The following is a 23,574-nucleotide window of genomic DNA, read 5'->3' as shown; positions in this document are numbered from 1 at the left end:
TAAAAATTTTGCAAACCCTTGAGTAGATAGAATTCACCAAAGCATAAAAAGATATGTTATCCAACCAAAGAATTTCGAATTAAAACTTGTCATTATTCTGATGGTACAAACTTCTCAATTTGAGGGAACTCACATTGACTCCCCCAACTTTTGTGTAACAAGTTTCTTTGAAGTATTTGCAACATTTATATATAATGGTGTTAGTGATGATGCCATTAGACTTATATTTCTCCCATTTTTTCTAAGATATAAGGCAAAATATGGTTAAATTCCTTGCGTCCATGCTCTATTACAAAAATGAGTTGGCCCACAAATTTCTAAGAAATTATTTCCCACCTTCTAAGGCTGCCAAGAATAGAAATGACATTATTTATTTTAGACAGTTAGAAAGAGAAACCTTTTATTAGAGTTGGGAGAGATTCAAGGAAATGCTTAGAACTGGCCTCACCATGCTTTACCTAATTAATTTGTTGATAACTCAAACTTTTTTTAACAGATTTGTAGGATCCTTAGAGCCATAATTAATATTATTATTGAATATTCTTTGATTTTAAAGCCTTTTGAAGATGCTTATAAATAAATTGAAGAAATGGAAATAAATAATTTTTAGTGGCCTACTAGTATGGTGAATCCTAAGAGAGTGGTTGGAGTTTATGAAAATTATTCTTTTTTTTTTTTATTTTGACTACTTACATTAATGTTATTTCCATGAAAATGGATGAATTGAAAGTTAATAGTGATCTTAGGAGATATATTACCACTTTGCCAAGACATATAGCTTCATAGTAATTTCAAGCAGAATATTGAAATATATATTTATAGTATATATATATATATAATATATATATATATATATATATATATATATATATATATATATATATAATATATATTTATGAAAAATGATAGAATCTGGAAGATAATGTTCTCCAATTAGGAATGCAAATAAATAGCCCATCTAATGCTATTAAAAAATTGAATATAAAAAAGGGTAATGGGCTAGATTTAATCATTATCAAAACTTGATAGAACAATATCAAAATATCTAACTTAGAAGTTGGAAAGGTTTAGGAGACCATTATGAAGAGAAAGGCAAATCCCATGATAAGGATGAAAGAGAGGAAAAATAAGAAAATAAGCCCCCCTTAAACAACATTCTAACATATACATTCTCTCTCCTCTTTGCATCTGTCTTCTAGCGATCGGGTTTCTAGGGTTCTTTTTTGTGAGCCTCCCTATTTGATCTTATTGTTTCACTACTCGTTATCAATTCTAATGGCCTTTTTTCATCAATTTTTGGCTTAAGGCCAACGGCCTTTAGGTTTTATCATTTTATCTCTTTAGATGGCGGATGCTCCATCATCTTTCGTTCCCTCTTCTTGGGGTATACCTTATGCTTCCAAGGTCAGAGCTAAGATTGGCTCTTTTGATGATTTTGGAAATGTTTCTAAAACTAAATATCAGTTATTTTGTGATTTTTTAGTGGGTGACGCTACCTCGAATAATATTAGTTTATCTTTTATGAAATCTTTGATAAAGGGTGTTCCGGCTTTGATGATGTCTAATGAAGATATTCTTAAATTGGCTTCACCTTTTCAATTTACATTAGTTGGGAGGATTTCCTTAAAAAGACCTATCCTTTATGCCTTTAGGGATTTTTTTAGTAACTTGAAACTCTCTGGTGTGTATTCCATTGGATTGTTGGATGGTAGGCATGTTGCTATCCAACTTTCTAATGATTTATACCATAGTCAGATTTTTGCTTTGCATTCTTATTGCATAAATAATTGTCAAATGCACTTGCTTATGTGGACTCCTTTTTTTGATATAAAAGTGGAGTCTCATGTAGTACCCATTTGGATTTCTTTTTCTAGTTTGAGGTTGCATTTCTTCAACTCGCATGTGTTGCTCATTTTAGGATCCAATTTTGGTAAACCTCTTCAAACCAGTCAAGCTATTGCTACTAGGTCTCATTAATCAGTAGCCAGGATTTTTCTTGAATTGGATATCACCCAAAAACATCCTAAAGGGGTATGACTAGGTTTAGAGAATTCTAACTATATGAAAAAGGTGGATTTTGTAATTATTCTGGATTTTTGTTTGCATTGTAAAGTCCATAGCCATTCAATCAATGAATGTTTCGTGGTTCATGCTAGCTCACATCATTTCCAATGAGTTGGATGGCACTATATAGTTATAAAATAGCAATGTCAATGTGGCAATTGGGGATATCATGGAAACTTTATCAAAAGATAATCCTAATTTTTTTTAGTAAAATATTAGTATCAGTGGAACTATACCTTAGGATAATCCTATTGTTGATCAGGGAACTAATCCATTGATTTCTATTACTAATGGAACTCATACTATGCCTCAAATGGATAAAAATGATTCTAGCTTGTCTAAGGGGAAAGGGGCACAATATGTTGAAAATGATGTTGGTTTGCAGCTAGAAGAAAATGCAAATGATGTGAGCCAAAAACACTATGATTTACCACACATTAATGGGAAGAAAATCTATAAGGAAACATGTATGGAGGACAATATGCTGGAAGAAGGAGAAATTTTGTCAACAAAGGTTGCTTCAAAATAAGGAAAGTCTGAGGGTAATTTGGATGTTTCATTGCTATCCCCTAATCAAAACAAGATTGCCAATAATGAAGTGGATGGTTTTACCAAAGTTGGTAAGAAGAATAGTAAAACATTTAAACCCAAGGATGTTCAAGCATCTAGGGTTACTCGTGCTTCTATTACACCCTTCTCTAATAGTTGAAGCCATTATTTGGAATATTAAGGTGTGGGGAATTTTCCTTCTAGGAATAGAATTTAGAATTTATGTAGGATTCATAATATTAATGTTTTGATTTTACTTCTACCTTTGATCTCTTCTTCTAAGTTGGATTCTATTAGGTTTTATTTGGGTTTTTATTCTTCTTTTATTAACTGTTCCAACATGATTTGGATTTTTTTGGAAATGATGGGTTAATTTGACCATTCTGCATGACTATCCTCAAATTGTACTCACTAACATCATTTCTCTTCAATTTTATTGTCTTTCTTCCTTTGTTTATGCCTCTTGTTCCAAGGTTGAAAGGAGAATTTTGTGGAGTCAAATTGCTGATCTTGCCTCCAACATTGTGGAACCTTGATTAGTGGGTGGTGACTATAATACTATTTATTATGTTTCTGAGAGGATTGGTGGTAATGCTCCTAACTTCAATGCTATATATGAATTTAATTATTAGATTTTATCTTCAAATTGACATGATATTGGTTTTACTGTGAATGCTTTTATGTGGAATTAAGGTACAATGTGGCAACGACTTGAACACAGTCTTTTTAATAATTTTTGGATTTCTAAGTTTCACAATACTCTCACTAAACATCTTTCTAGGACTTTATTGGATCATTCCCCCATGCAATTGAACTTTAACTTGAATTTTAATAGTATCCTTCTCCTTTTAGATTTCAAAACATGTGGATTTTCCATGATACCTTTTTTGATATTGTGAAGGATAATTGGCATGCTCCTTTGGATCCTTCTGATAAAATTATTGGCATGACTAGATTATGGCTTAATCTTAAGGGCTCAAATTTAAACTTAATTTGTGGAACATAACTATTTTCAAAAATTTATTCTTCAATATTTTGGAGGCTGAAAGTCATGTTAGTGAGGTTGAAAATAAGTATATGAATGATCCTTCTAATGATAATCTCTATTACTTGAAGACGACCAAAGACTTCTTATTTAAGATTTAGGATCAGGAAGAAGCTTAGTGGAAACAAAATGCTTCTTCAAAATTTCTTATTGAGGGGGATAGAAATACCAAGTTCTTTCAAAATATTGCTAACCATAAGAAAGTCACTAGTCATATTCAGAAAATCTCTACTCCCACTAGTCTTTCTTTTGAAGATCCTGTTTTAATTAATGATTTGGGTATTAATTGCTTTAAAAATGTGTTTAATAAAAACTTCTCTCTGAATATGTATTTGGATTTTTCTTTTATTAATTTTGTTGTTACTGAGGAAGAAAACCAAATGATAACTAAAATTCCTTCTAAGGTTGATATTAGGTTACCATTAGAGAGATGAACATTGACTTTGTGGCTGGTCTGGATGGGTTTACTACTAAATTTTTTCAAAAGTTATGACATGTTATTAAAGAGGATTTAGTGAATGTTGTTATTATTTTTTCAAGGGTTCTACTTATCCTAATGTTATTTCTTTAGAGCAAATGTTTTTTGTTAAAGGTCGTTCTATTTTTGATATTGTTCTGCTTGCGTAGGAATTAGTTCATGACTTTTTTTTTTTGAGAAAATGCATATAGCATTAAAATTAAAAAGAAAAACTTATACAAGATAAAAAGAAACTACTAGACACTCCCTTTAAAACAAAGTAAAAGGAGGCCTTATTAGAAATAGATTAAAGCATAATGAGAATATTAGGAAAAAAGGAAACGTCATAATGAAAATAAGACCCTCTACTTATCATTTTAAACCCATAGGGGTGAAGGGGATACCAAATATAAAACAACCAAAATGGTTCGTTAGTATCCAAGAATTCCCAATTGAGTAACAAATAATCGATAGAATGATTCTTAAATTCTATTATTCTAGATCCTTTTTCCAAATACCAACCTATGCTTAAAATAAAAATAGAAAAACCAAGTTTTCTAAATAGAATAAAAAAAAATGAAACGAATGTAATAGAAAACCATCAAGAACTTAATAATGATCTTGACAACTCCACAAGTTCTGCCTTTAAGAAGCTCCACCATTATCAATAATTTCACCAACAATTCTTGAAATTCACTTCCGCCACTCATTTCATAGGTTAAATATTATAGAGGCTCCAATGCTGCCACCAAGAAAGAATGCCTTCCTTCCTCTAAGGCTCCCTTTAATAGGACCAAACAAATTTGAATATTTATTAAACTTTTTATTATGATGAATGATTTACAAGGGAGTTGGAATTTCCCATCTTCAAACAAAGCTTCTCCATTATTTACTTTTTCAAATTTTGAAGGAGTACTCACCTACTTCAGAATGTCATAATCATGTGAGCTACCTATACCTTTTTCACCAATTATATCAACTCCTATTTCACTCAAACCTTCTATATCTCTAACCTTCTCCTTACAAGCCAAATTAGAAGCCAAATAAAATTCTACATCTTCTAAATTTGGAGAACTTCTTGCCATATTTAAAATAACTTCTTCTCTGAAATCAGTTTCAAAGTTTACCTTAATTCCCTTACATCCATCCGATAGTGATAAATCAACGATCCTGTCTCTGTGGAGCTCCTCTTGATGATTTGTTTTTGTATCCAAACCTTTACCAACAACACAATTTTCAGCATCTTGACCAATCTCTCCGTCTTCTAGTTGAAAAGGAACTTTATCAACAGTAACTACATCTTTGTATAGAACTTACTCAAGAATTTTTTCTTCCAAGACCGAGCCTTCAAAAATAGAACTTGTTTTTTGATTTTAGGATTTCTTAACAAGTTCCTCAGCATCTATCTAGACAATTCCTCTGCAAAGACTTGAGATAGCAATGTAAATTTATTTTTTGAAGGAACATATGCAGCTGCCATAGACTTTTCAAGATCTACAAATTTGGGATGAAAATTTGATTTCTGATTCCAATTATTCTTCAATCTTCTATTTTTCTAAAACTTCACATGTATCCAAGGGCCATAAGACATTCATTAACCTACAATGTCTATTTGTCCATCAAATTCTTATCCAAATCTATTATTGGAACCTTTGAAAGGTTTTGCCCAACTAAATTCTGATTCTTGTTTACCACATCTTCAATCACATCTGCACAACTATCAATTTTATGTCGTATCTTGCCACATTTGAAGCCAAAAGAAGAAACATTTCCATATTCCACTCTCTGAAAAAATTTCTCGTATAAACCTTCAATCCAATCTCCTTGAATTAATTCAGAATCTAAATTAATTCGAACACATGCTCTAGCAAATTCATGCTTACCCCATTTGAACATCTTCCCATCTAATAACAATGGTACTCCAGTCTTTGAGACAATCATATTTACATTCGTCTCATCCCAACACTGTAAAAGAAAATGTGGTAATCTAATCCAAATTGTTGAGGATAATCCTTTCAATGATGTTAGAGAAAAATCCATTCCTATTATATGTCCTCCTACATACCAATGACCTCCACTAAGCACTTCTTCCATAACTTGAGAAGAATGAAATGAACATAAATCTAGTCAAGGCCAAATAAAGTCATATGAAAACTCCCAAATCTATTCCATTGATGCCTTAACTCAAAGGTACACAGAGAGAATGAAACCTCTCTTCCAAAAACTTTCACCACCAAAGATTTTTGCAACAATTTGATATTTTCAGAGACCTTCACCATGTTTAATTTAACTGCATCCAAATCCACATCTTCTACCAGATCTAGAATAATTGGAGACACTTTAATGTGCTGATTCTTAAACCATACATTTATAGAACCATCATTACCAGTAATTAGATTTATTACCACATTCTTATCACTCGCTGGCTTAGTTTCCAAAATAGAATTCATACTGTCAATCTATTTTGAATCTTTACAATTCAAATTTAAAACATCACATTTTTCCGCACATAAATCAAGACATGAAGAATTTGAGAATATATTAACCTTCATCTTTAAACATATAGAAGATGAAGCCTCTGAGTCGTTAGCCGCTCCATACAGCAATTTTGTTAAAGGTGAATACAGAGACATCAGAACCATCTATGTTCCCAGAAATTCCTTTATATCTTTTCCTTTACCCAACACTGATCCACATTTTGAATCGATAGAAGATGACCTTCAGTAATCACCAAAGGACTTTGCTTAATCACGAATTCATGATTTGTAAGACCTCTACCTTTGGATCCAATATGAGTCGAGTAATAAGGAAACCTAGCAGAATGGGGATTTGAGGTATTCTGGTCATCACCGAATGATGACCGGCGATCGTTCGCCACCAGACGAGCAAAACAAGAAAAAAAGGATCAAGAAATTTGAAAAAAGAAATTTTCTCTCACTAGAATCCGAGAGCCTCTCTCACTAGAATCAGCTTATTGTAATTAGTTTATGACTTGGAAAGTAAAATTTCTTGAGGTAATGCTATTTTCAAAATTGACATAACCAAACTATATGGTAATCTTAATTGGACATTCCTTTACATGTTTCTTAAAAAATTTAGCTTCAATAATGAGTTTCTTAAACTCATTAAAAATAGTACTAAGCATTGTTATTTTTCTATCATTATCAATGGGAAAATTCAAGTTTTCTTTGGCTCTTCTCATGGTCTTAGGCAAGGAGATCCTCTTTCATTGGCTTTGTTTATTTTTTCTATGTAATTTTTCTCTAGAGGATTAAATGATTTATTCTGAAATCATCCTTCATTACAATATCATACTAGAGGTGGTTTCCTTATTTCCCATTTAAGTTTAGCTGATGATGTTATAATTTTTACTAGTGACTATAGAAAAATGCTTAATATTATGTTTAAATTTCTTGGTCTTTTTCAAAATGCTAGTGGGTTAATGGTTAACCATAGTAAATGCTATTTTATTACTACTAAGTCTATTTCTCACCAAAGAATCAATGCTATCCAATGTGGCTATGGTTTTGTGGACAAAAATATGCCCCTTAAATACTTGGGGACTTCGCTTGTTAAAGGTAAGAAGAGGACTCATTTATTTGTGGACATTTTCTCCAATATTAAAAAAAAATTGACTACTTGGGCTTTTAATTTTATTTCTTTTGGTGGTAGACTTGTGCTTATCAAAAGTGTTTTGAGTTCTATTCCTATCTATCTTTTTCATACATTATATCCTACTATGAATTTTTGAAGTAGGATGGAAAGAATTTTAATCCAGTTTCTTTTGGGCAATAAAGAGGGTAAGTATGCTATTATTTGGGCTTCTTGGGATAATTGTTCTAGCATCAAAGAGGAAGGTAAGCTTGGTCTTAAGAACTTGAGTGATATGGATCTTGCTTTTTCTTATAAGATGTGGTTCAATTTTAGATCCAATATTAGCTTATGGGCAAAGTTTAGGAATTTAAATATTGAGTGGGTAAGCATCCTATTAGCTGCTATTTGAAAAAGGGAAATTCCTTTAATTGGAAGAGAATGTGTTCCATAAAATGGAATGCTGAAAGCTTCATTCAATGGGGTTTGGGCATAGGTGACATTTTCTTTTGGCAAGAAAATTGGTTAGGTTCTATTTCCATTTATAATTTACTTAATACTCACTCAATTAGTACTTGTAAAGTTTCAGAGTTTATTCATAATGGCAGTTGGAATGTGCATTACCTTGCAGAGTAGGTACCTGATTTATCATTTATCTTATTTTGAAAATCCCCCTCCAAATTGATAAGAGTGATTGTAATCTTTTTAACAAATCCAATGATAGTAGTTTTTCTTTCAAGGATGTTTGGCATGCTATTAGGGATGCTAAACCTAAAAATCATATTTTGTCTACTATTTGGCAAAAAGGTGTCCCTATCTCTTTTTCTATTCTTATTTGGAGAATTTTTAATAATTACATACCTGTTGATACAATTCTTAGCAAGAAAGGTTTTTTGCATTGTTTCAAAATGCTAGTGTTATTATCACATGGAAACTTTAAATCATGTTTTTGCTAATGGGTCAGTTGCTCTGAAAGTTTGGATTTATTTTTAAAATGTCTTTACTACCCTTATCTATAAAGATTACAAAAATATTAAAAATATTTTTAAAGATTGGTTTACTTCTCCAAAGAACCATATCTGTAACATTTTACCTATTATTATTTGTTGGTTTATGTGGAAGAGTAGGAATAAGTCGAAGAGTGAGAACATACATATGAATGCAAATACCATTATCATCAAGGTTAAAGATAAGACTAAACAATTATATTTGGCAAACTTGATTTATAGTACCCCCTTTTACCGATTGCCATCCTCTTGTTGATCTTTTGGTATCAATTTTGTATATACTACTAATTTTTGTAAAGATACTTTTGTTAAATGAAATAAGCCTCATAAAGGTTTCTTCAAACTTAATGTGGATGGATCTTTTAAATTGGACAAAGTTGGTTGTGGTGGGCTGATTTGTGATCATAATGGCTAAGCTCTTATTTCTTTTGCTGGCCCATAAATTTCCAGTAATGCCATATTGGTGGAGATTCATGCTTTAAGTTATGGTGTGCAATTATGTTCCTCGTTAGGGATCATTTATCTTTGGATTGAAGTGGATGATATAGTGGTCATCCATTATAATATTAGCAAAGTTAATGTTAAACCTTATTATTTTTGTACAATAAGAGCTATTAAATGATGCCTTGAGGGTATCAATTTTTCTATCACTCACATCTATAGAGAAGCCAATTCTACTGTAGATTTTTTAGCTAATTTTTTTTGCAATATACCAGATTTTAGGGAGTTTATGGGATATAATCTTCCTATCAATATTGTTAGCATATCATAGTTGGATCATTTGGGTTTAACGTATGTTAGAAGTAGATAAGTGTTTCTTTAGTTTTTGCTACTGTTGCTTTGTCAGTTTTTGGATTTTTGGTTCTAATTGGGCTTTTATGAGAGCTGGTGTGGGTCACTCAAAGCAATATCATTTTAATTTTTAGCTGATTAAAACTTATCTTAAATTTTCCTGGAGGGTTTTTGGTATTATGGTTATTGTTATGGCTATTAACCTGGATAGTTTCTTACTAGTTTTTATTACTTTGTCTGGTTGGAGCTTTCAGTTGGATACCTAGTTTTTAACTGGGTGGATAAACTATAGTGACTTCATTTTTTCTAGAGCTATGCTTTTGTTGTTCTCAAATTCTTATATTGGCTGGGTATACATTCGGCAGGTCTGTTGGACCTAGAAACACTACATTCATAAGTGGTTGTTTATATGGTTTTGCCTTTGCATTTTGGTTGTCTGTATTTTCAATGCTTGGAATGTGATTGTCTCCAAGCACAGATTAATCGAACACTATCAAAACTACTGCAGCTGTTATTGTTTCATTTTTTCTAATGTGGTTACTTTGAAAGGAAGTAAAAAGGATTTCGTCGTAGTTTATGTTAAGATAATATTGATCCTTGTTAATTGGGGCTTGAATTGGTTTCATATGTTATCTAATTATAATATTCCTATGTTCTTTTTTTTGTTGATATTATGAATTATTTTTTGCAGTTATCTTATTATGCATGTATAGTGGAACAAGGCTTTTGTGCATGTTATTTCAATCTTTTGTAGGAAGAGGGTGTTGATCTTCAATCTTTTTTTCTTCCTTTTTTCGGTGTTGCCTTCTAGCAACCCTAGATTGTTACTATGTCATTCTGTATATCTTTGTAGTGCGGACCATTAGCTCATAGGAATTTTTTTTTGTAGCTCTTCTGAGCATTAGTGAGCTAAAGGCCCCCTTAAGGACCTTGTAATCCTTTTTTTTAATTAATTTGTACACTTTAAATTAAATTTGTAGACTCCTCTGGGGAAATGATAAAAAGTCACCCCTCACCCACCCAGCACGCCCCCGCCTACAGCCCCCATGAATAGCCAGAATCTACTAAAGAAAGTGAAATGTTTATTGAAAAGTTGTTGAGAGACCACAACCCCCTTTTCCCTGAGAGATTGATCAAAATAAATATTGACAAACATTTATAAAAGTTATAAAAAGTATTTAAAAAATTAACCATTGATATCCCCTTCTCAAAAACTTTAGAACAAATGCCCACTTATGCTAAATTCAACAAGGATATTTTGACTAAGAAAAGGAAGATTTGTGATTATGAAACTATGGAATTAACCACATAATATAGTGCCGTTTTACAAAGAAATTTCTTGAAAAACATAAGGATCATGGGAGTTCTTCCATTCCTTTAACTATTGGAGATAAATTATGTGTGAGAGCTTTATACGACATAGGATCAAATATTAATATCATGCATTTATCCATCTTTAAAAGGTTAGATAAAGGTGAGATTTAACATACTTTTGTTACACTTCAATTTGTTGATAGATATTTTACTTACCCAAAATTAGTAGAGGATGTTCTAATCAAGGTTGATAAGTTAATTTTCCCTATTGATTTTATTTTTTATGACATGGAAGAAGATAAAGAAATATGTCTTACTTTATGAAGACCTTTCTTAGCAATAAGGAAAACTATGATTGATGTTCAAAAGGGAGAATTAACTATGAGCATTTAAGACTAGCAAAATGACAATGTATATATTAAAGACTATGAAATTCTATCAAGAAAGAAAATAATATTGTTTTAGGGTATATTTGGAGAATGTTTTTACTGAAGATCTAAAAGAAAAATTCTTGGAAGAAGAATTGAGTAAGGACTAAGAAGATGAGCAAGAACAAAATACAATTAACAAGCCCATTGAAATAAAATTTATAAAAGAAAATTGAGACAAAGGACATTTTAAAATGTTGGAATCATTATCTTAGATAAAAATCTGAAACCATCTATTAAAGAGGCCCCAACTTTAGAACTTAAAGATTTACCTTGTCATCTTAATTATACATATTTGTGCAAAAAATTCACTTTTCTATAATCATTTCAACAAATCTAGTGCAACATCAAGATATTGAATTGATTAAGGTTGTAAGAAACTATAAAAAAGCTTTTGGGTGGACTATTGAAGACATTAAAGGAATTCACTATTCCTTTTGTATACATAGAATCTTAATGGAATCAAATTCTATTCCTAAAGATAATCCTTAAGGAGACTTAATCCATCAATGAAAATGCTGTTAAAAAGATATTCTTAAATAATTAGATGCTAGGTTTATCTACCCTATTTCTATTAGTTCTTATGTTAGTCCTATTCATTGTGTCCAAAAAAGGGGGCATTAACTACTATATCTAATGAAATAATGAATTAATACCTGCTAGAACTGTCAAAGGTTGTAGGACTTGTATTCACAATAGGAAACTAAATAAAACAACTAGAAAAAATCATTTTTCTTTATCATTTCTTGATCAAATGCTTTATAGGTTAAAAGACCATTTACTTTATTACATTTTAGATGGATATTCTAATTATCTTCATATACTAATTACACTTTAAGATAAAGATCAGATACTTTCACCAATCTCGATGGAACTTTTCTTTTAGAAGAATGCAATTTTCTTTATGTAATGTTCTTGTTACTTTCGAAGATGCATGATGTCCATTTTTCATAGTTAATTGAGAAGGGTGTTGAAATATTCAAGGATGGTTTTTTGTATTTGGCACTATATTTGACTTATGTCTAGACCACTTAACTGTTATTTAAAAAAAATGTGTTGAAATTAAATTATTACTAAATTGGGAAAAATGTTAATTTATGGTAAATGAAGGCACTATATTAGGGCATAAGATATCTTGCAAAGGGTTAGAAGTATGTATTAAAAAAATTCAATTAATTTTGAAACTTTCTCCAACCTATACTTTTAAGGGGATTAGAAGTTTTTGAAAGTATGCTGGTTACAGAAGATTTTTAAAGGATTTATCTAAAATTTCTAAGGCTTTATACCATTTTTAGAGAAAGATATACCTTTTATATTTAACTCTACATGTCTTAAAGCTTTTAAAACTCTAAAATATCATTTGACTACTACTCATATTATTATTGCTCCTTATTGGTCTTGAGCTTTTTTAGTAATGTGTGATGCTAGTGATTTTTTTTGTTGGGGTAGTTTTGGGGCAAAAGAGAGATACAAAATTCCATTATTTTCTATGCTAGGAAAATATTGAATTCTACACAATTTAATCATGCCACCACTGAAAAGAATTGTTTGCTTTTATTTTTACTTTTGATATGTTCAGATCGTATTTAATTAGGAATAAGGTTATTTTTTATAATAATTATTCCGCAATAAAATATCTTATGAAAAAGAAGGAAACGAAACCAAGACTAGTTAGGTGGATTTTATTATTACAAGAATTTAATGTAAAAATTTTTGATAGAAAAGGAACTAAAAATAAAATTGTTGATCATTTCTCTAGCCTTGAACAACATTTATTAGATGAGATTGAAATTAAGTAACAATTTCCTAATGAACAATTACTTGCTTTCTAGTTGAACAAATCTTCATGGTATAATGAAATTATAAATTTTATTGTAAGTGGAATACTTCCTTATGAATTATCCACTTATAAAAAATGAAGTTCGTACATGTTACCATACTTTACTTTTTGGATGAAACCTATTTATTTAAGTCTTTTGATGATCAAATCATAAGAATATGTGTTCCTGATAAGGAATTAATTTGTATTATTAGCGAGTGTCATGATTACAACTATATGAGACATTTTGTTGGAATCAGAACTACTAAAATTCTTTAAGCTATATTTTATTAGCCTACCCTATTCAAGGACGTGAAGTAATATATAGAAAGATATGATCAGTTCCAAAGTGAAGATAGTATAACTAAAAGAAATGAAATGCTAACAATTTATATTTTGGAAGTAGAAATATTTAATATTTGGGGAATTGATTTTATGGGATATTTTGTGCTATTGCATGAAAACCAATATATTCTCATTTTTGTGGACTATGTTTCTAAATAGATTGAAGGTGTTAAAAACTCTAAATATGATGCTAAAAGTGTGACTAATTTCTCATAGAAAAAGAATTTACCTAGATTTGGTATGCCAAGGGTTTTAATCATTGATGGAGGAAGTCATTTTTGTAATTAAAAAAATAGAAACTATCCTTAAGAATTTTGGAATTTTCCATAGAATAGCTACAGCTTACAATCCCCAAAACATTTTTTTTTAAGAAAACAAAAAGTTTAATAAAAGAAACTAAAAGCGAATTACAACTTACTAATATCCGACTCCTCCTCTAACAATTTAATAAAGGAAGGAGGGATACTCCAAGTTTCATCATCCCAAACAAAAGAATTAAAACAAGCATAGTTAACACAAAGATCTGCTAACTTATTTCTCTCCCTATCAGCACAATTAAAGATAACATAATGAAAATCTTTTATAAAAGAAAGCTCTATAGCATTTTTATTACCTGCATTCACTTTTTCCATAATGAAATTGATTACGTTCTTGTTATCTCCTTCAATAATCAATCCTTTGTATTCCAACAACCATTCTTTGATCATATGCTTTAAAGAAAAGATGGCTTGAAGTCTAATGCAGCTGAATCCCAATGAATGAGATAATTACCGAAAGCCAATAGTAATCTTCCATGATGATCTCTAAATACTCCTATGCCAGCCTTATAGGAGTTATGAAGTGCAGTGTCTATTTTGACTTTGATCCAATCAGGTGGTGGAGGGTGACAGGATTTAAACAACCTGGATGGTTGATTAGCATCCTCGATGCCTGAGCTTGAGTAGGTATAGAATTTGTAACTTGCAGTATATCTAACAGCTTTAGAAGCTAACATTAACTAGCTGTGAGCCTTCATCTCATGAACGAACTGATTCCTTTCCTTCCAAGATAGATAAATCATATTACATAATAAATCTATCATCCATAAGCCTTGTTTATCAAGCCATCTATAGCAATCTTCCATGGAACAGAAGCTTGGGATTCCAAATCCCCATCTGTTCAGAACTTCAACCACCTCAAGTAAATTTCTGCATCCATACACTATGTGGTCTAGATTTTCTACTTCTTCACATCCTCTAGGACATTTATCAAATCCAAGTAATCTTCTATAGCATAGAAATTTGTTTGTTGGGATTGCATTATTGAATAACCTTATCAATACAAATAAGACTAGTATAATCAGAGTTTTCGGATTCCATAGCTTCAGAAGCTAAGGCTGCTATTGTTTTCCCAGATATATTATGAATGAGCTCTATTTTGTCTTCTCCGATATTAGTTTGAATCTCAATTGAGGAGATTAGATACACCATTTCATCCCCAAAATGTTTCTTCAGCTCTATGATGTTCTAATTCTAATTGATAATAAACCTATCCACTGAGAAGCTGTTCTCAATTGATGGGTTGATAAATGTAGGCCAATCCAGCAAACATTTATCCAGAATCCAAGTGTCTTTTAGAACACTTATGGATTTTACATTTCTCACTTTCCATCTGATAATTGGTTTCAAGAATTTCCCTCCATTGTAAATCAGTTTCCAAGAAGTCAAACCTCTGTTCTTAACGATCTCTTCTTCCGGAATTTGACCATATTTTGGATAGAGAATTCTGTGCATGATGGACTCTTTTTCTTGACTGTATCTCCAAGCTAGCTTGGATCTAAGTGGACCAGCTTTCTTAATACAGGAATTGATACCAAGTCGGCCCCATTTCCTTGGTTTGCACATCAAGTCCCAATTAGCATAATGTAGACCTGCACTACCATTACTTTTGTTCCAAATGAAATTCCTGCATATCCTGTCAACTTCATGGAACACTTTCTTAGGAACCAAAGAAAGAGTAGAATGATAAGTTGGAAATGAAGTAGTACAGATTGACCAAAGTGATCCTTCCAGCTAATGAAATCAGCTTTCCTCCCCAAATATTTAACATGTTTAAGGCTTTATCTATGATGAACTAGAAATCAATTTTTGTCAATCTTCTCAAAGCTACTTTAGCCCCCAAATAAGAGAACTCTTTTACTTCTTTAAATTTCATAATCATACATATTTTCTTTCTTCTCTTGTCTTCACTGATTTCTCGAAAAGAATTCTTGATTTTAGCAAATTAATCCTTTGTCTCGTCCATCCACAATAATTCATGAGAGTACCATTAACTTGTTTTACTTATTTAAGATTATCTTTCGAGAAAATAAGGATATCGTCGGCATACAAAATATGAGAAACCATGGGACCATTAGAAGAAATACCAATCCCTACCGTTCTCCTTTATGAAAGAAGGCATTAGAAAGAAGTTGGGCACACATGACAAATAAAAGGGAGAAAGTGGGCAACCTTGCCGAAAATTGAATTGTGCTTCTATCCATTTAGAATAGATACCATTTATAAGAAGAGAAAATTTAGGACCAGTAACACGTTCCACAATAAGATTTGCATAAATGTAAGGGAATTCAAAGTATTCTAAAATTTTGATCATAGTTGGCCAACCCATGGAGTCATAAGCTTGATTCATATCTATCTTGAATGAGACTAACCCCTTGGATTCTTTGGAATGTCTAAGTTTGTGAAAAACTTCTTGAGCCACTAGTACATGGTCCAATATTGATCTTCCTCTCGTGAAAGCAACTTGCTCTTCCGTTATTAACTTATGAATAACTAGCAAGAGCCTATTTAGAAGAATCTTTGCCACTATCTTATAGATTGAATTACATAAGCTTATAGGTCTATAGTTGGAAGGGGTTAAAGGATTTTTTATTTTGGGAATCAAGACAATGTTTGTATACTTCCAATTCACATTAATTTTTCTAAATTTGAAAAAATGTTCCATAGCTTTCAATAAATCAAACTTGATGATATGCCAATAATGTTTGAAAAAGGAGTAAGACATACCATAATGCCTCGGTGCAATAATACCTCCTAGCTCAATTATGACCTTCTCCAATTCTTCAAATGTGAACTCCTTGCTCAGCATCAATTTATCTTCTTCCTTTAAAACCTGCATAGGACTCGACCATCCCCAAAGCAATGGGAAAGCTAAAATTAGCAATAGGAAAATCAAGATGATATTGTAATTTTTTTTAATTAAAACCCACAAAGGGGCCTAAGTGTTACTATAAAAAGCAATTACAAGGTCCTTAAGGGGGACCTTTAGCTCACTAATGCTCAAAAGATCTACAAAATAAAGTAAAAGAAAACCTATGAGCAGATAGCCCCCACTAATCCAAAATATAAGATAACCTAGGTACAATCTAAAGATGCTAATGCCAAGCATAAAAAAAAAAAAAGAAAGATACAGATAAACCCATGAAACACAATATTTCTACAAAAAAACTTGAGCATTGCCATCTGCAAATTAACCTATAAAGCACTGCATCTGCAAAAGAAAAGAGTAACACAAAGAAAAATATAAAGGTAAGATAGAAGATTTAAAATAAATATATCAAAGAAAAAAGGAGTTATATCACCCTTAATCATCTTGTGCATAAGGAAACTCCCATAGTTAATGAAGAAATGCTCCACAGCACCAAAGAGATAGAAAAACTCCCAGGTAAAACTGCACAGCTCCCCAATGTCAAGAGCAAACAACTAACCAACAAGGGCCCCAAAGTCCAAAGCCAATCGAGATTTACATTGATAACATAAGGAATTCCCCCAAACAATCACTTACCACCCATCAACCACAGGAGAAAATAAATCCATAGCCAAAGAATGCAACCAAAACTAATTCTCACAATAATGCCAAACATCTCCAATAAGAAGAACACCAAAAAATAAAAAGATAGATTAGTAATTAGATTTAAATAACCCACACAAACACAAATTATCTAAACAAAGAAAAAGGCATATAGAGCTTAGGATAAGATGAAACCAGGAACCATCATAAGGGATAACCCAAGGCCGCTCCATCCTACCACCAAGCCTAATCCACCACCAACTGACAAACAGAGCTTAAGAGTAGAAAATTAAACTCCCAGAAAAATTGGGCAGAGAACTATACCAAAGAAGGATCCAAAGACAGACATTCTCCAGAAAAAACTGCATAGCTCCCCAATGGGAAGAGCAATGAATCAACCAGTAAGGGCCCCAAAGTCGAAAGCCAACTAAGATAAAAAAATAGAGATAACTCCAGGAATTACCCCAAATTATCATAGATAACCCATCAACCCTAGTGGGAAATATTCATATGTATTTTTAATACACCTTTTGAAAATCTTAGAAGAGTAAGTAAATCCATCCTTTATCTCTTCTTGCTTGGCTTCAGTTGATGACGCTTATGCTCAAAATAACATCACATTATTAAGATAATCAGTGGGAAACATATTAATTTTATATTTCATTATTCCAAAACATTTTAATAATATATGTGTATCCATAATTTGTTCTTGATTTTATTTAAGTTATTAAATTTCCACCAAAACATATTTTATTGTGTTAGATTATTATTTTAGTTAAAGTTAAATATTTATGAGTAAACATTCATTAGCAACTATACTGACTACAATTTCTAATCAGATGCTATCCTAATTAACACCTTCGAGACCTCTATAGGAGGATAAAATATAATAGTATATGTATCCTTAATTATTCCACCATTCCCTTGGTCCAAAAAATAAGTACCATAAGTACGCTTTCTAACCATTTGAGCTTTTAATCTTACCTTTGATTAGTACCTCAAATGCTAATCACCTTAATTTGATTCCCACGATAGTCCTCATTTATTAAAAAAATAGACCATCCTCTAAGGGGTTATGCCTAGTCTTTTACATGGTTCGCCTGGGCCCCTCCCTAAAAACCACCATTCATAAAAATGAGGATATGAATCAGAGGGCTAGTAGCACCATTTCATTCCTACCTTCCCATACTAACATCAGAGACACTGTAATTAGTCTCATATTCATACTTGGGTGATAATCATTAATAGAATAGGCTCAAATCATATGCCTAATATTCCCACACTTATGGTAAAGAATCAGGATCCCCTTATATTCAATGGGATAGAATAATTTACCTCCAAGTCCCTTTACGCAGACAACCTTCAATAAGTTTCTTGTTAAATGGAATTTAACACAAACATGGGAATAAGCACACTTTCTCTAAGTGTTAGTAAATGTATCCATGAGTATAGGCTCTCCCACTACTGAAGCCAGCCTTGCCTAATCGGGAGATTATAGATGCAGATTTTGACTAAAGAGTAAACCCATGTAGAAAATTTGGCAAAATTATGGTGGACACATTTCAATCCAAATAATCTGCCACACCACAAACTCGGGTCCCACAAATAGGAGATTATTCTTTGCTTTCACCAACTTAAATAGGCAAACGAAATAATCATATTATATTGTATTGTATGATGTTCATTATAGCAGATAATTGACAGAGATTAATTTTGGTAGTCCTAGAGTTTTTACCAAACAAAACCATATATTTTAACCTAATCATATCGTACGATAGTATTATAGTAATTAGAGATTCATCAAAAAGCCACAGATGAATTTTTGTCATACTGAGAATTGTCTCGTACAAATAAAGAAAATTAAACAGATCATATAAAATAATCAAAGGATTGTATTGTATGATATATATATATATATATATATTAAACATTTCATTTGAATGACTATTCACATCATACTAGACGAGAATAGTTTTGAACTGAGTGTATTGTACAAACTTTGATTGTACTATACAAAATTCAATCATACTATATGAATAAATGATGGCCAACTTGAAATTTTAGGATTTCTTGAAGCCTATTATAAAATCAATTCTTTAATCTTTTTTTAGGAGACGCGAATAGAGGAATGGGGATGAAGAAGGAACTCTGAGAGGGAGCTTTTGGAAAAAAATTAGAGTTTTTGAGAAGAAGGATAATGTGAACTTGAGTGTGAGGGAGAAGTAGTGTGAGGGGTATAACATTGTTTCTCTGGGCTAGATGCATGCTTGCTCCTCCTGTAGCCTTGGTAAGTCTTATTGGAGCTCTCTAGGGAGAGAGGATTCTAAATCCATCCCTGAGTTTCTTTGTCTTCTCCAAGAGGAAGAAAAAGGAGTCAAGGTTTCTTCCTATGAATGGATTTTTGGTCCTCTACCACACAAGGTTGGTGGAAGAGAGTTTATGTAGGTTTCTGTGCCTTGTTGAGGGAGCAAAAAAAGAGTCACCTTTGTTAGTGCAATACATGGAGTAGATGACTACGTGTAGTGGACGTAGGTGATGGTTTGACCGAGTCACTATAAAATTTGGTGTGTACTTTTTTTTTATTTTTTTATTTTACTTTTTGCACTTCATCTTCAATATAATTTCTTGAAGATTTTCTGAGGTCTATGTTCTATTGTATAATTTATATATTCATCATTATTACTAAAATTGTTGTTAAAGTTGTAGCTTCCGCATTATGAAATTAATTTGCTTATTTGTAAAGTTTGAAAAATCTACAAAAAAATAGTACTCCTATTTAGGATTTTTTTAAAGCACCAATTCACCCTCCCCCTTTTGGTGCATCTCATACTTTCATGTGGTACCAAAGAGGGGTCTCAAAAAATGTATTTTAGAAAATATTGAGATAAAGAAATAATGGCACCTTTTGGAAATTGTAATACTACCGAGGGTTATTCAATAATTCGTCCACCTATATTTAAAAACATTCCATTTGATTTCTAGAAAATTTGCAAATATACATTTATGCAATCCATTGAGTATAGAATTTGGCATATGATTCAAACTGGTTACTCACCTCCATCAAATATTTTTAATGGTTTTAAAACTAACATTCCCTTTAATGAATATAGCAATGAGGATAGGGAACTTGCACAGTTGAATGCTATGTGTTTAAATTATTTGTTTGTTGTTCAAAATCCAAAGACTATATGTGAGTTTCTACATGCACTTCCAAAAAAGAGATTTGGGATAGGTTGTCTATGACTAATGAGAAAACCCATAAAGTTAAGTAGTCTAGGCTAAACATTCTTTTATATGACTATTAACTTTTTGCATGAAACATAGCGAGACTTTATCTGAAATGCAGACTAGGTTTACCTAGATAGTAACATCATTGCATGCACTAGGTAGAGAACTATTAAATTCTAAAAAGGTTAATAAAACTCTTTGTTGTTTACCTAGCTCTTATGATGCAAAAATAACTACAATTACTGAATTAAGAAATTTAAATGTTTACTTTATTGACAATTTATTTGAATCACTCATTGCCTATGAGCAATGAGTGAGTCAAAGGAAAAATGATGTAGGAAAAACAAGAATGTGAGAATAGTAGAACTAAAAGAAATTGATTATGATAGTAATAACTCTTCAAAAGACGAGGATGATGAAATAGCCTTGATGATGTGCCAGTTCAAGAGCATTTTGAAAAAAAAAATGTCATCAAAATAACTGGAGCAAAGTTAAAGGACACAAATCTATTAAAGTATCGTATGATATAATTTGCTTTAAGTGCAAGAAACTAGATCACGTTCGACCTGACTTCTCCAACCTAAAGACTCACCTAAATAAGGAGAAGGGTGAAAAGAAGCCAAAGTATGAAAAGGGCAAGCAAAAGACACAAAAAGCTTTTCTGGCTGACTTTTCCTCAAAATCATCATCAGAAGAAGAAGAGGTGACAAATATATGTCTGATGGATAATGATAATCTTAATCAATCAGATCAAGATGAGGTATGTAAACTCTCTTATGAAAAATTGTTTATTTATTATAAAAATATTCTAGATTTGTAGAAGAGGCTTAAGAAAATGCATGATAGTCTTAATACTAATTTTTTTACTTTTTTAAAAGAGCATGCTAGTTTGGTTAGAGAGCACTCTACATTAGATAGAAATCTTATGACTTTATTAAATGAGTTTGATGCATTTAATAAGAAGTATATTTATCTATCTAATGTACATAATTTCTTGAAAACATCTCATATTGATCTAGAAAAAGCATTTAAGGATTTAGAAGAACGTGCTTGTCAAATAGATAGTAGTGAGCATGCATTAAAATTGGAAGTGGCAAGCTATGAAAGTCCAAGTAAATATTTACAAGTAAAAATTATTGTACTAGAGAATAATTAACCACCACTTTCAATAGCTCAGTGGTACAATCTCTCAATACAGCATGCATCACATAAACTTAGGAATAGGCACCATCACCCACATTGGCTAGTGAACTCATTCCCTAGTGTTAGTTGTTACTCTTATGGCATGTTATGACATATAGCACATACTAACAGTATCCACTGTAGGACACATTTAGTGTGGAGGCCTAAATTGTATTCATTACAGCAAATCATGCATATATCTCATTCATTCAAGTATATGGTGGAACCCAAACCCACTTGGCTTCCAAAATCTAACCTTTAAAAACATTGTAGGGTTGCTCTCACAAAAAACCTAGTGAGAGCATGTGGTACCTAGACAGGAGCTACTTGAGGCATATGACTGGTGATATGATGTAGTTCATCTCACTGAAGGTCAGGTCAGGAGGTACACTGACACTTGGAGACAACACCACTAGGAGTGTAGTTGGATCAGGTATAATTGGAAACTCTAAACACTTTATGATTAAAAATATTTTATTAGTTGATAGTTTAAGGCATAAACGGTTAAGTATTAGTCAACTATCTGATGAAGGATTTGATGTGAAATTTTTTTCTAACAAATACATGATTAGCTTAGGTAATAAGCTTATGTTAGAAGGAAAATGGATGAACAACATTTATATGTTAGACTTCAATTATATTGAATATTCAAATTTCTTATTATTAAGAACAATAATTGATAAATCTTGGCTTTGACATAGGAGACTATAAATTGCTTACAAGAAAACACTTAGGAATATCACTTATAAAAACTTAGAGGTATACATATGTTACACTTCACTAAGGACCACCTATGTGATGCCTGTCAATGAGGAAAATAAGTAAAACAATCATTTCATTTAATTAAGGATATCAATACCTCTAAGCCACTAGAAATCCTTCACATTGACCTATTTGGACCGATTAGTACAACCAACATAGGAGGAAAGACTTATGGATTTATTATATTAGATGACTATTTTAAATTCACTTGTGTAAGATTTTTGGCACATAAGTGTGAGTCATTTAATGAATTTAGAATCATCCCCACTTGGATTCAAAGAAAATTATGCTGTTAAATTTCAACAATTCATAATAATCATAGTAGAGAGTTTGAAGATGATAGGTTTAAATCTTTCTATCAAGAGATAGGACAAGAACATAATTTCTCTACCCCAATAGCTCTCCAGTATAATGGAATAGCTAATAGGAAAAATAGAACCTTTGTGAAAGTTACTAGGGCAATTCTAGCTAAATATTCACTCCCTAGGTATTTTTAGCTAAATATTTCCTCCCTATGTATTTTTAGCTAAATATTTCCTCCCTATGTATTTTTTAAATAGGGTGAATATTAGATCCAAGTTGAATAAAACACGATATGAACTCCTAAAGGGTAGGATACCCAGTCTATATCACCTACATATTTTTGGATGTAAATGCTTTATCCTAATCAATGGAAAGTCATCCTTAAGAAATTTTGATCCTAAATCTAATGAAGATGTCTTCTTAGGTTATTCATCAGTAAGTAAATCCTATTGAATCTTCAATAAGAGGATCCTAGTAGTAAATTAGTCTACCCATATGGTATTTGATGTATTATATAAGACCTTTTAATCTAAATATGAAGAAGAACAATAACTAGAGGCCATTCATGGGGTAGAAACCATTACCATAGGAGGTAGAGTAAAACCTTAAGAGCAATTGCCAAGAGATTGGAGATATTCTTCCAGTCATCCTAAAGAGTTGATCTTAGGATTCCCGTCTAAATGTGTAAGGACTAGGCATGGACTTAGGAGAAAGGTTAGTCAATATGTATTTATTTCCATGATAGAACCCACCAATATTTATTAAGCCTTAGGAGATGAATTTTTTATCATAACAATGGAAGAAGAGCTAAACAAATTTGTTAGGAATGATGTGTAAGAATTAGTCAAGAGACTTAAGGA

The 23,574-nt window shown here is 31.6% G+C and overlaps 1 non-coding gene across 1 annotated transcript; it reads right to left on the bottom strand.

The window, feature by feature from the left end:
• Nucleotides 1-350: 350 nt before the first annotated feature.
• On the bottom strand, nt 351-456 carry LOC114580417. Its single transcript, XR_003701810.1, has one exon. It is a non-coding gene; the product is annotated as a small nucleolar RNA R71 (small nucleolar RNA).
• Nucleotides 457-23,574: the final 23,118 nt, after the last annotated feature.

This window comes from Dendrobium catenatum, unplaced genomic scaffold (assembly GCF_001605985.2).
Source record: "Dendrobium catenatum unplaced genomic scaffold, ASM160598v2 fragScaff_scaffold_1021, whole genome shotgun sequence".
NCBI lineage: Eukaryota > Viridiplantae > Streptophyta > Magnoliopsida > Asparagales > Orchidaceae > Dendrobium > Dendrobium catenatum.
This window is presented reverse-complemented; position numbering and strand designations above follow the sequence as displayed.